Genomic DNA, 12,298 nt, shown 5'->3' on the forward strand with positions numbered 1-12,298 from the left:
CATGTTGGTGTCACCACAAATGTATTTTTTACTGGAAAAAAACCTTCCGTTTTGGTGAAAAATGTTGCTCCTCTGTTCAGTAATAGCACCCAATTCAATTTCATTCTGTTGCTCCGTGGGAAAATGAAACTGGCATTGACGTGTCTTGCCACTTAGGAGGATTCACAGGCTGGGGGCAGCAGAGCAGATCTTCCCTCGCGAGAACGAGAAACGAGCAGGAAGGGCCAAGCCCCGATTCCGATTGTGACAGCCCTGAGGCTGGTGAGGTTTACAGAGAAACCCCTTCCTAGCCCCCAGAGGTGTGGGTAGCCGGCGTGGCCTCAGACTGATCAGACAGAGCTGTCCCTACGGGGTCAGAGCCAGAAGCGGCTGCTCCGAACCATCCTATGGGGGCATGGCGGTAAGCTAGGGATGGGCCCCAGTGAAAAGTTAGGTGGCCCCAGCTGCGTTGCTGTGGGGTGTGAATTCTTCCCGTGGCCCCTCCAGGAGGGGCATTTCCTACAGCACCAGGAGAACGCCTGTTGCTGTCCCGAGAGTCTCCACTGAATTCCTGTGCACTGTAGCCGGTTCCCTGGGGCCGGACCCCTGCCAGTTAGAGACGGAGCTGCAAGATGGAGCCTGGAGCAAACCAGGCATAGCAGAGTCGCTATCTTGATACACACTAGAAACATCTGAGTGTGTGTGTGTGTATTGATACACACTAGAAACATCTGAGGGTGTGTGTGGGGGGGGGGCGGGAGCTGCTCTAAAACATTTCTCCAACAGGTCTAGGCACTGCCAAGAGAGAACAGACAGAGACAAATCTTCCCTTGGCTCTTGCGTGGGGTGACCTGTGTAACTTCATCACTTGTGCAGAATGGATGCACCCGCCGCTCATTAGCCGTTTGCACCATGTGACCCCTTGGGGGATCCGGGTTCCCCTAGAAAAATGTTTTCAATGGACTTCTGTCTGAACGGGGCTCTAGAGACGCAGGGCTGGGGGTCACACCCTGCTGTCTGTCTTGTGTTGCAGCTCCTCCCTGGGAAAGAAACAATCAATTCCTACAGCACTGGCATAGGGGGCTGTGTGTGTGTGTGTGTGTGTGTGTGTGTGTGTGTGTGTACGTATACACACACATCCCCTCTTTCCCCCAAACAAATGCAAATTGGACTTTTTAAAAAAAATCACATGACCGATTTCCCTAGCGCCCCACCGCTCCCCATAAAGCACGACAAAAGAAAGGATTTGTTTGTGTTGTGTGTAGAGGGGAAGAAAGCGTCCTTGTGCGGAGAGGTGGCGAGTGAGTGATACACCGAGTGCGTCCAGCCATCTCTAGAGATCGGCATACATCCGAGGAAGGCTGCATGCCCGTGGGCATTCTCAAAGTTCAAATATTTAGAATAATTTATGCCTGACCTCATCTCTCTCTCTCTCTCTCCCCCCTTCTCCCTTTTGCCAGTTTCCAGTAACCCAATTCCAATAATCTGGTTGTAATAAAATGTGACTGCTGGGGCTATTTTTATGGAGCTGGCTTTCATTTGCATGCTGGCTCTGTGTGGGGCCCAGGGCAATCCCTTCTCCTCCTCCCCCCCACCTCCTCGCCTACCGCCACTGCTCCCCCGCTGGCCGGGCTCTGATCAGATGTGACAACACAAACACAGCCGTATTTCCTGGAGATTTACCGAGTTAGATGCTAAAAGCTCAGAGGAATGGTAACAATAGAATAAGAGACTCAAAGGGAAGGGGGGAGGGGGAAAGTTCCTAAACTGATCATTTTCAAATGTCAGCTTGGTTCTCGGGGGGCTCCCGGCGCAAACCCACTGCTAACAAATATGCTGAGAGTCGTCTGGATCCGAGAAGCCTGAGTTGGAAAAGGCCGATTTGGTCACATCTAGTCCCTTTCCAGGGGCTTATGGGGGAGGGGAGCAGGACTGCTCCCTACAGTCTGTTCTGCAGGGCGTTGTCCAGCCTAACGTAAAATGAACCAGGCGACTGGGCTTCCGCCACGGCCTTCGGGAGGCTGTTCTACAGACTAACGTGTCTTTCTGCCGGGGAGCATTTCTTGACAGTCAGCCTGCATCCTCGGCTCTGTAAGCCTTGTCCTCGTGGAGATCCCGGAAAAACTCCATTCCTCTCCCGAGGGGGCCCATCCCGGGTGTCTCTTGCATCGGTGTGTTATAATCCGGGGGTTACACACAACAAGTCATTCCTCTCAAGGTCCTACTTGCCCCTGCTCATGTAAATGTTTTTCATTTCAGAGGTCTTCCTCTGTACGGTTGTCTGCACCAGTGTTTCTCAACCATTTTTTGCTCATGGCTCCCTTCTGAGCCTCCTTTACCTCTGTGGCCCCCCTCATAGCTGCTTTTAGTTGGAAAAAATGGTACATCATTTACCTAATGTTCCGTTTTTTCCATGGGGCCCCTTAGAGGTTGGGCTTGGCCCCTGGGGAGCCATATGGCCCATGGTTGAGAACCACTGGTCTACACTAGAGTTTTTCTGGGATACCTCCGATATCCCAAAAAAACTCTGCCACGTCCAGATCAGTTTCCAAAAAAGCAGGTGCGTTTTTTTGGAAGCTCTGTATTTCTCATTTTATAAGGAATAAAGACTCTTCCGAAAGAGGAGGTTTCCCCCACGTTTGGCTCCGTGTAGCTGGGCCAAATGTCAGAAAAGCCTCTTCCGACAAAAGAATCGGAAAAAGGTACGCTAATTGCCAACGGCAATTAGCGTACCTTTTTCCGAAAAAGAACTGCAGTGTAGGTATAGCCTACATGTGACAAATGCACTCAGGAGGAGGAAGAGGATGGAGGTGAGGAAGCACGTTATTGCTGCTTTGGTTGTGTCCGTGAGGGATTCCTCACATGTGGCTGGTTGGAAGTTTTCGCTGACATTTTGAATTTCAATGAAAAACAGCACCCCTCGCAAAGAATGATGTGCAATAGAGTTATAATTTGGGGGCATTTTTCCACTGGTCCTGACGCCCAAGAAAATGTTTTGACTTTTCAAACGTGGAAAAGCAGTTCAGAGGCAAAATTTTGAATGCACGCCCACAAAATGTAGGTGATATTTTCAGAATTGCTGTTTCCTTCCATTTTCCAAGCTGCTTTAGTGGCTGGTGAGGTCCAGAGGCAGTAGGGTCAGAGGGGAGATGCAGAGGAAAAGAAAAGAGGAAGGACAAAATAAACGATTCGCTGGCAACTGGGTAAAGTTCTGTGATGTGTCATGCTTTCTAGTTGCCGATGAAACCTGTGGGATACCCCTTCCAGAAGTTTTCCTGTCAGGAAAAGAATATTCCTCGTGTCCTGTGGTTGCTTGGAACAGAAGCAAAGCCCCAGGCTTGTCTGGTGAGTTTGGACTCTGACATAGGATGGAGGACTGGCCAAAGCCAGGTGTGATGTGTTGTGGTAGCTTGTGTTACAGTTGTGTGGTACATCTGCGTCAGCCTGTGTGGCCGGCTGGCATTCAGCCTCAAGCCGGGAGTGTTGCAGTAGCGGGACATGCAGGCGGCAAAAGGATGGGTCACAATGGGTCCATTCGGGACTTGGTGTCAAAGTGGGAACTAAATTAAAATGGCCGCCCAGGGGGGCCTAGCCACACTGCAGGCTTGTTTCCATGGCGAAGTTATACTGGTGTGAATCTAAATGGCCAGCGTTCGGTCAGGATAATGTCCTAGGAGGTTGTGATGGCTTCGACCACTGGGGGACTGAACCGAGGCCCTTAAGAACAAAAAGCCGGCGCTAAAGCCCTGTAGCGGAGAATCAGGAACTTGGGGCAAGAATTCCCTGCGGTTCCCTCGGGAGGCCCAGACGGCCCCCAGAGGGCGTTAGTCGCTACACGCTCAGCCGCCTGGGTCAGTGGCTTTCAACCTGGTTTCATTTGTGGGCCCCTAAACAATTTCCGACGACGGTGCAGGCCCCTTTGGAAATCATAGGCCCCTCTGCAGCCCCTCAGGCTAAAAACCGGTGTTCTATGGTAACGACAACCTCTCACGGATCCCTTAAAGGGCCTGCAGGCGCCCAGAAAGCCACAGGCAGGTGCCAGATTGTCCCGCTCCTTGGTAGCCTCTGTTGCTGTGTGTATGACATACTCAGTGCTAATTACAGCGCCTCAAAACTCCCTTTCTCTGCGCTCAGGCACTAAGTGCCGGTGAAATACTCCTGCCTGTGTCTCTCCAGGCACCTGGCCAGCCGTGAACTCATGACCCGATTGTTCTAATGATGTTCCCGAGCTCCCCTGCTCAAGGCTAGAGGGAGCAGAGCCCTCTGCACCACAAGCCTGTAACTCATAGTACTTAGTCAGACTCCCCCCTCCCAGCCTTCCCCCGCCCCGTCTCTCCTCAACACCCGTCTGAAGCAGCTTGATCACCTGCCAGCCAGTATTGATTTTTGCTTCCCAATCTCCAAGCTGGATGGAAGGAAAAGATTAAAAACAGTTTGTCAGTTTGAAGTTGAATAAGAATTCAGCACAGGGGACAGCTGGGACACGTGAGAGCGCTGGGGGGCGGAGGGGGTCAAGGCCACAGCCAATGGTTGGGAGTTAACCCTTTTGTTCCCGGAGCTCTGTGGGTGACAGGACGGTAGCCCCTTACTAGCCCACTTGTGGGCTTCTCCATGGCGTGGCTAAGGCACCGTTGCGTCCTCTGCGACTCCAGTCCTAGGCTTCCCACCGCTCTACTAACACACCGGCCAAGCAACGGGGTGTCGGCGCCACGCCCCTCCTGAGAGGGCGATGGGCTAATTAACAGGCGGAGAATTTGGCTGTTGAGACAAGCCCTACTGGACAACAAAGCTCAGCTGGGCAGGCACTCTCCTGGTAACCCAGCTGTGCGTGCATCGGGTGCAGAGCTAGAGGAGGGAAGTAGAAGCACAGGGAGCTAGCTATAGGCTCTGGGAGGAGGCCGACCCTGGTTGCTGAGGAGAAGGCCCTATAGTCTACAGTAGAGGGCAGACTTAGGTTGGTTGCCCTGTGGGCCCCTGAGGAACGTGGCATGGTCCTGAATTCGACGACGGCCTGGAAAGGCAAGTCCCGAGAGACTTGGCCCCCCCCTTGGAAAGGGAGAACGCTGGAGGGCCAAGCCGCGTGGAGGGACCCAGTGACGGACGGGCGTATCCAGCGGGGATGGAGCCAGCAGGAGTCACTTCTAGCGGCGAGTTTATCCTACGATAAGCACACCTCCCCCCGCCCCGTTCCAGTCAGGGCCCCTCCGACGCCCGGGCCGGCAGCACGCTCTCGGGCTAAGCAGGGGATCCCCAGCCCGTGTACCTGAGCGAGGCTCGGTGTGAGGGGCTTGATGACCTGCCCTGTGAGGGGCTCAGGGCGGATGGCCCCGTGGCTCCGAGGGGTGACTCCAGAGGGTTCCCCCAGCTGGGGCTCTCCCGCTCCTCTGCCCAGCGGCATCCCAGGGCGCTGGCCTGGGCGGGCATGTAGAGGGGCCGCGCCTTGGCCCGGAGAGGACTGAAGGGCGGCGAGAGGAAACGTGCCCTTCAGGAAGCGACGCCTTCGACCCAGGAGAGGTGGTGGATCCCTGGCCCCTTGGGGACATGACATGGGACTGGCAGTGCCCCTTGCTCAGCAAAAAGCACCTGGGGTTGAGCATCAGCATGGGAGCTGGGGCAGCTCATTCTCTTCTACCCCAGGGGATGGTGGAAAGCTCGAGGGGGCTGCCCCAAATAGAGGATCACACCCGTTCCTCAGACTGACGATCCTGCTTGGCTGGACTACAGATCCCAGCATGCAATTGTGATGGACCGGGCCAGGCCCGGGCACGGCTGCAGGCGTCCGCTCAGGGCGAATTGCTCAAATTTGGGGCTCCTTAAAGCCCCTGACTGGAGACCTTCCCAAACAGGTTACAAACCAGTCACACCGAGTGCTCCAGCTGCCAATCTGGCCAGCCAGATGCCTCACGAGCAAAACCCCTCTGCCACCCCAGCTCTCCCTGTGCCCCAGTCAGCCCCGGGGCTAACACAGGTGAGGGGTTATAGAACCCAATCCCATCAACCCTGTATGGATTCTTCCGGTCCCAAGAAACCAGCCACAGGTCCCGATCAATTTACACTCTGGCTCTTACCCACAAGATCACGCTGAGCTAATCTTATAGAATCTAAAATCTGAAGGTTTATTACTAAAAGAAAGAAAAGCATGAGAGTGAGGTTGTTAAAGGAGAATACATGACATGCATCGAATCACCGTCTCGATACAGGCTCGTTGCAGAGATGTTATAACTGCTGGCTTAAAAGTCTCTGGTGTACATCCTATGTCAGGACGGAGCCACGATTCTTTCCGGCTCGTGGTTCCCTGCAAGGTGCCTCTGGGATCAAGAGCTGAGCAGAAGACAAGATGGAGGGTGCCACATGGCACTTATATACCTCCTCCGGCATCTTCCTGGCCCAAGCAGGTTATTGCAGGTCACATGGGATTAACCATTGACCTAACTTTGTGTCCCAAGTCAGCAACCATTATTCTGCCTGGTCTGCAGGCATCAGTCACGTTCCTGAGGTGTGTACTGGCACCTAGAGCCTCATTGTCCCCTTGCTAATTAGCACAGCCATTGGCTGAGCATCCCTTGCCCATTGCTCAGCCACAGAGAATTTTCCAGCATCCATACAGAGTCCATGTTTATAGCTCCACGTACAGATATCATACAAGTACATGAATAGCACACACAGAGTCAGTAGAACAGAAGCTTTCATGTGACACCTCACATGGCCCTCTTTGTATACACTTTGGGGCAAACACCCGCCCCCCCCCCCCCCGGGTACAGCAGTGATCAAGCTGCTCCCCTTAAAATCCAGTAATGTGACAGCAATTCTCCAGTTGGAGCCACAGGGCCTGCCTGATCAGCTCAAACGGGAAGGGGGGGCATTGCATGCTGGGTCCTATAGTTCCCAGCGGCCTTGCTTCAGTGTGCGCGGCGGGGGCAGGACACTTCCCAGAAATCCAGCCGTTGCCCTTGGCCTGTGAGGCACATTTGGCCCCGAGCCTGGGTTTTTGTTGCCATTCAACCGGGCGGGACTAGCAGGACGGCAGCCAGGGGAGGCTCGCGGGCTGAGTGAGCTTTAAAAAAGACGCACTCCTCTTCCCTCTGCAAGGAATCAATACACACGACGAGAGGGATAAAAGCAGAGGCAGCTTGTTGGAAGCAGAGACACGCCTACTCTGGTGTGGATTTCCCACCTTCGATTACGATCTATTTGTCTGGGCCTGGTGTCTGATTACGCACAGGGCCTAGCACGACTGTTTTGATCCTGGCAGAGAAAGGCAGATGAAAAGCGGATGCGTCCTATTCTAAGGACACTCATCTGACGAAGTGGGTTTTACCCATGAAAGCTCATGAGCTTCTACGTTGGTTTGTCTCTAAAGAGCCACAGGACTGCGAGTGATTCTCAGGATAGGCTCTGTGGATGCTGCTCAAATAATTCAGGTTCAGAATCCCCTGGACAGCAGTGCTTGGAGGCAGGTTTGGCCCGTTTGATTTCTGCCCTCTCCGCCCCATGTGCATGCAGATCCCGACTTCCGGAGCCCTGCGACGCTGCGGTTGCTGCTAGAGGGCTGTCTGCATTGTTGCGTTTGGGCCCCGTGGCAACGTGGACCCAAATTTCCCCCTTGATGACACACACGCAGCTAAGGCTGGCTGAGCACAGCCATTCATGCAGAGCCAGGTTTGTTCTACCGGCTCCGGTACAATGTACTGCGGCTGTCTGGCCTGGCAGAGTCCCCAGGTGACAAGCCTGCGCTAATGCGCTCTGACAGGTGGAGGACTCCCTCAGTCTGCTGGCTTGCTTGGAATAATTAATTAGCTAATGGGGCTCTCCTGTGATGAGACACAGGCAAATCCCACAGGCTGCAGCCACCCCTTCGCCGTTCCACCTTCACACGGCAGCTTGGGAAGTCTGCTCAGATGGGTAAGCCAGTTGGCAAAAATGCCCCTTCTTGCTGACCAACCCCAGGGGCTGGTGGGCAGGAGAGCCAGCTTTAGAATAATGCCTCCCTGCCCGGGATCAGGCAGCGTTCGGCAGGACCCCCTTCCACTCCCCTGGAAGTTACAGACACGTTGGCTTCCACACATTGAGAAACTGAGGCACAGAGCGAGGTTCGGTGAGGTGCCTGGGGGTACAATGGCAGAGGTGGGGCAAGAGCCGCCTGGCGGCCCAATCCATGATGCTTGATCTGAGGATCTCAAAGCGCGGTGCCAACAGGATGATCCAAATGGGGCCCTCAGGCGTCATGGTGGAACTCTTGCTACAGGCAGTGGGCGCTTCAGAACCCAGATCGTTAAACGTAATTAAACACTGCTGCACTCAGCAATGTGCCGCCTGCATTTGGTGCCTAAATCCCACTTGAAAGTAGGAATAAGAGATCCTCCGGAAAAGGGCTTTATTCCGGATGATCGCGCCAGTCTAGACGCTCTTTTCCGGCTTTTCCCCAAGCCGGAAAAAAAGCGGCGGCCATGTTTATTTAAATCCCGCGGGGGATATTTAAATCCCCCGCGGATTTCCCTATTCTGACTTGCCTGCTTTGCATGCCTCTTCCGGAGAAGGGGCCAGTCTAGATGTAGCCCTGTAGAGTAATTCCCTCAATGGAGTGGCGCATCGGGGTGCTAGTCACGGAGCCCATGATCACAGTCAACTGAGATCCCCCGACCCGGGCGGGCTTTGACAAGGTCCTCCTGCCACCCCCAGGACCCAATCCGTAGCGGTGTGGCCCTGACGGATGAACGGGGTCCGTGCCTTGGCCGCGTGACCTTTCTCTCTCTCGCTGGTCTACAGGCAAGGTGCTCTCTGGGGGGGAAGAAAGAGAAACCGACAGACCAAGTGAAGCACAAACGGCTGCCAGGGAAAGGTCAGCAGGCGTTTGAAGTGGAAATGTCATTGTTATTCCGCCAGAGGAGCAACCGCGCTGAGCTGTGTGCGGCCGAGGTGCAACGTGCCGTCTGGGGCGTGGGGGGAACAGGCAGCACCCGCGTATCCTTGAATTCCTGCTGGCTCGCCTCGCCTTTGGGGGGAGATCACCTTTTCCCCGTGGACCCGTCTGCTTGGGAACAGGGGGCGCCCCAGCGTCACCTGTCTGCCTCGGGAGCGTGCCGGCGAGGAGGCGCGGTTGTAGGAAGTCCTGCGCGGGCTTTGCATTGTCCCTCCTGTGGGCTGTTCGGCTCATGTTGCCTTGTGAGTAGCAGGTCTGATTGGCTGCCAGGGAGCGAAGGCAGAGCCCGCAGGCCAGAGGAGAAGGAAGCCTGTTGGCCGTGCGCCCGCTGCTGCCCGCCGTGACATTTCCCAGCCGCATCTCATATCTGCACGCGTGTGTCTGTCTCAGCCGGTGCCGCTGTCATCCCGTGTCCTTCTCGCTGCAGCCAGGGCTGGTTGTGCTCTTTCTTTGCCAGGGTCTGTCTTTGAACCAGACCTTCAGCTGGTGTAAAACAGAGCAGCTGTCGAACACCGCTTTGTGCCACCAGGCCCTGGCCCTCCCCTAGACTCTCCCACGCGCGTCAGAGCTAAGGGCACTTGCCCTGCACTCAGACCTGGGGACCATTCCCTGCTCTGCCACAGATCTCCTCCATGGCCTTGGGCAAGTCATTTAAGCCTAGGCCAGGGGTGGGGAATCTTTTTTGGGTCGGGAACCACTGACCCACAGAAACATCAGCCCCAAGCCCTCACTGAGGTGGCCCCCAACTGAGGAAAAAGCCCCTCCTCACATTCCCCTCACACACCACAGCCTAGGTAGGTACAGGCTAGGAGATTTTGTGTGCTCCAGCCCCACGGGGTGAGGGGGGAGTGGTGGTGTCTGATTGCAAATTAGGAGCCTAAATACATTTATGCATTTGGGACTTAGTGTCTTGGTGTTGTATTTCTTCCTCTGTGCAATGGGAAAAGTAACGCTGGCCTACCTCTTAGCCCATTCAATTCCACAGCATCCCTGCAGATTGTGGGCCTCTGTGGCTAGGGAGAGCCAGACACGCTCAGTAGATCTCGCGAGAGGGGCTGGCTTGTGTGGCAGCTGGGGCTGGATCCTCTGCAAGGAGTCACAAGGGCTTAATGGTGCACATGTTGTACGCAGAAGGAGGTGCGCCCGGTGTGCCCCATTCTGCCCTTCACCTGGTAGCAATGGTCAGCAGAATTTGTCTGGGTCCAGCAGGTCAGGTTATTCCCAACACCAAAGGGCTGATTGAACACTCCAAGTCAGTGTGAATGCTCTTGACAAGGCCGGCAGCCAAATACTCTAATAAACTAACTAAAGGTTGAATAGCTAAGAAAGGAAAGTGACTGAGAAGTTAAAGCAGGTAAAATACATTAACAGGCGAGTCAAAGTTTGTAAATCTAAAATGTTAGCAGAGTTGTAGCAATCTGCTAGATTTCCAAAAGCTCCTCGAGGGTTACCCTGGGAAATTCTTGGGGTATTTGTCCACCTGTTCAGGATTCCACCCTGTTGGAACCCAAAACAATCCAGAGACACAGGATGGTTCCCTGGATTTTTTCGTGTTTCGCACAGAGAGCAATCCTTCTCGGGGCAAGCGTTTCCATGACAGCACAGGCTTTCCCTTTGCTGACTAAACACAGACAGGATCTGTGAAATGTTCCCATTGTCGGACACAATGCCCCATGCTTAGAAGTTCCCTTGTTTTTTAATCACAATCCAATTGCAGATACAAACACGATGCATTGAATTACAGCAACCCAAGCAATCTTTCACTAGTCTTCCTGAAGCTGACACATCACGTACGTTCTCTTTTGATCTAGGATTAATTAAGCACTGGGGTGTACGTAACATTAGGCAACCACAACCAATAGGTAAATGTAATGTAAAGGACTGAGGCATGTACCATGCAAATGTAACATGATAATACCTCTCTCTGCTCTGTTCTAACAAGTGATTTGGCCTATGCCTACTCCTCTGTTTAATATTTCTTTGATATTCACACACAAGCGAACTGACCTCTGGTGTTTGTTTGAGCTGGTCCATCTGCATCACACTACCTACAGTTCTGCTACACGGGGCAGCCAGGGACGTGGGAATCTGAGCAACAAGCTGAGTAATGTTTCTCCAGCAGAACATTAGCTAGAATGGGACAAGTGAATGCAAACTTCCTGGGACCCAAACAATGGGCCAGAATATCCGATACACGGACAACTCTGGTAGCATTGCCATTTCTGGAACAAGGTTCTCCAGCCTCTGGCCTTTCCTTGAAGGATGGATTGCAGCTACTTCAACTTGTGCATTGGGAGAGGGGTCAGGATTGGTTGGTGAAGGGAGGTATTTCCTGCTTGGGCATATACTCCTGGAAGAGGAGACCCGTAACACAGCTTCTAAAATTGCAGCCACCTCCATATGCATATTCCTGTCTCCTTTATTCCATAGCCTGGTTTTTTGTGCTGATCAGCCGCTATCCACCAGGGGCACATCACTCTTAGTTTTGTGTGCATCACTCCTTTTGGGGGGGGGGGGCATGCCTTTTGATGGCCCTTTCCTACCTCCCGCATGGGGCTTGTCATGCTGGGTCTACTTGCAGTGCCTTACTCAGTCTCTGTGCACTGCACTTAGAACAGGAAGTGAGTCAGGGTATTGTATCCACAGGAAATGGTGGGTGACGTTTGAGGAGTCGGGATGTACTAGCCTAAGCTGGAATGTGGCCGTTCCGACAGTGACCCACGAAGAGCGCCCCCTAGCACCAGGCTGAGGCTCTGCCTTGGCTCGGATGGACAGGCACCGTTACTTCCACAGCGTTTTATGGCTTCCTTTGGAGGCCTCCGCGCTGAACGCGGACTCAGGCCAGCCCTGTTTCCCTTGTAAGAGCCAGCGGGATTTCCCCACCTGGTGGCAAGGCTGTATTCCATTTCAGCTTGCCATCCAGCAGCAACGACACGACCAGCCCCCGCACGGAAGCACGCCTGTGGTTTTTCTAGCCCTAATTACGGCATTTCCATCCCGTCAACTCCCCCACAAGTCCGTGCTGACAAGGAAGGCTGGGGCTCGAGCCCTGACTGCTGCCATCCGAGAAACACTGCGCCGTCCAGGGGACAGCTCTCAAAACGTTATTTTTAACTCCATTCCACAAAGCCTGCTCTGTATAAATATATTTTAATTAATTAATAAACGGGATGTAATGAATTCTGGCAGGGTGACATTTGAGCACAAAGTGAGGCTTAAACAGCTCCTGACATGCATTAGCCAGGAAAACACACACGCACACACACGCACACACACACAGCTCTTCGCTTGTTAGCAATGTTACGTAACATAAAGGGGTGTCCTTGGCTTGGAGGAGAGAAGGTTTTTTTCACAAGATGGGGGTGAAAAGTAGGTGCATGGGCATCTCAGACGAGCCCA

At 53.7% G+C, this 12,298-nt stretch overlaps 1 long non-coding RNA gene across 2 annotated transcripts in view; it reads left to right on the forward strand.

Moving 5' to 3' along the window:
* LOC106733085 (uncharacterized) overlaps window positions 1–12,298 on the forward strand; it is a 150,336-nt gene that overhangs the window by 88,742 nt on the left and 49,296 nt on the right. The window contains exon 6 of one of the 2 annotated variants that reach the window (XR_012906056.1): window positions 3,214–3,882. The exons of the other annotated variant lie outside the window; for it this stretch is intronic. This is a non-coding gene — a long non-coding RNA (uncharacterized LOC106733085). Of the gene's footprint in view, window positions 1–3,213; window positions 3,883–12,298 lie in introns of those variants that run through there. 2 annotated transcript variants of the gene reach the window in all.

The sequence above is a fragment of the Pelodiscus sinensis genome, chromosome 9 (genome assembly GCF_049634645.1).
Source record: "Pelodiscus sinensis isolate JC-2024 chromosome 9, ASM4963464v1, whole genome shotgun sequence".
Lineage (NCBI taxonomy): Eukaryota > Metazoa > Chordata > Testudines > Trionychidae > Pelodiscus > Pelodiscus sinensis.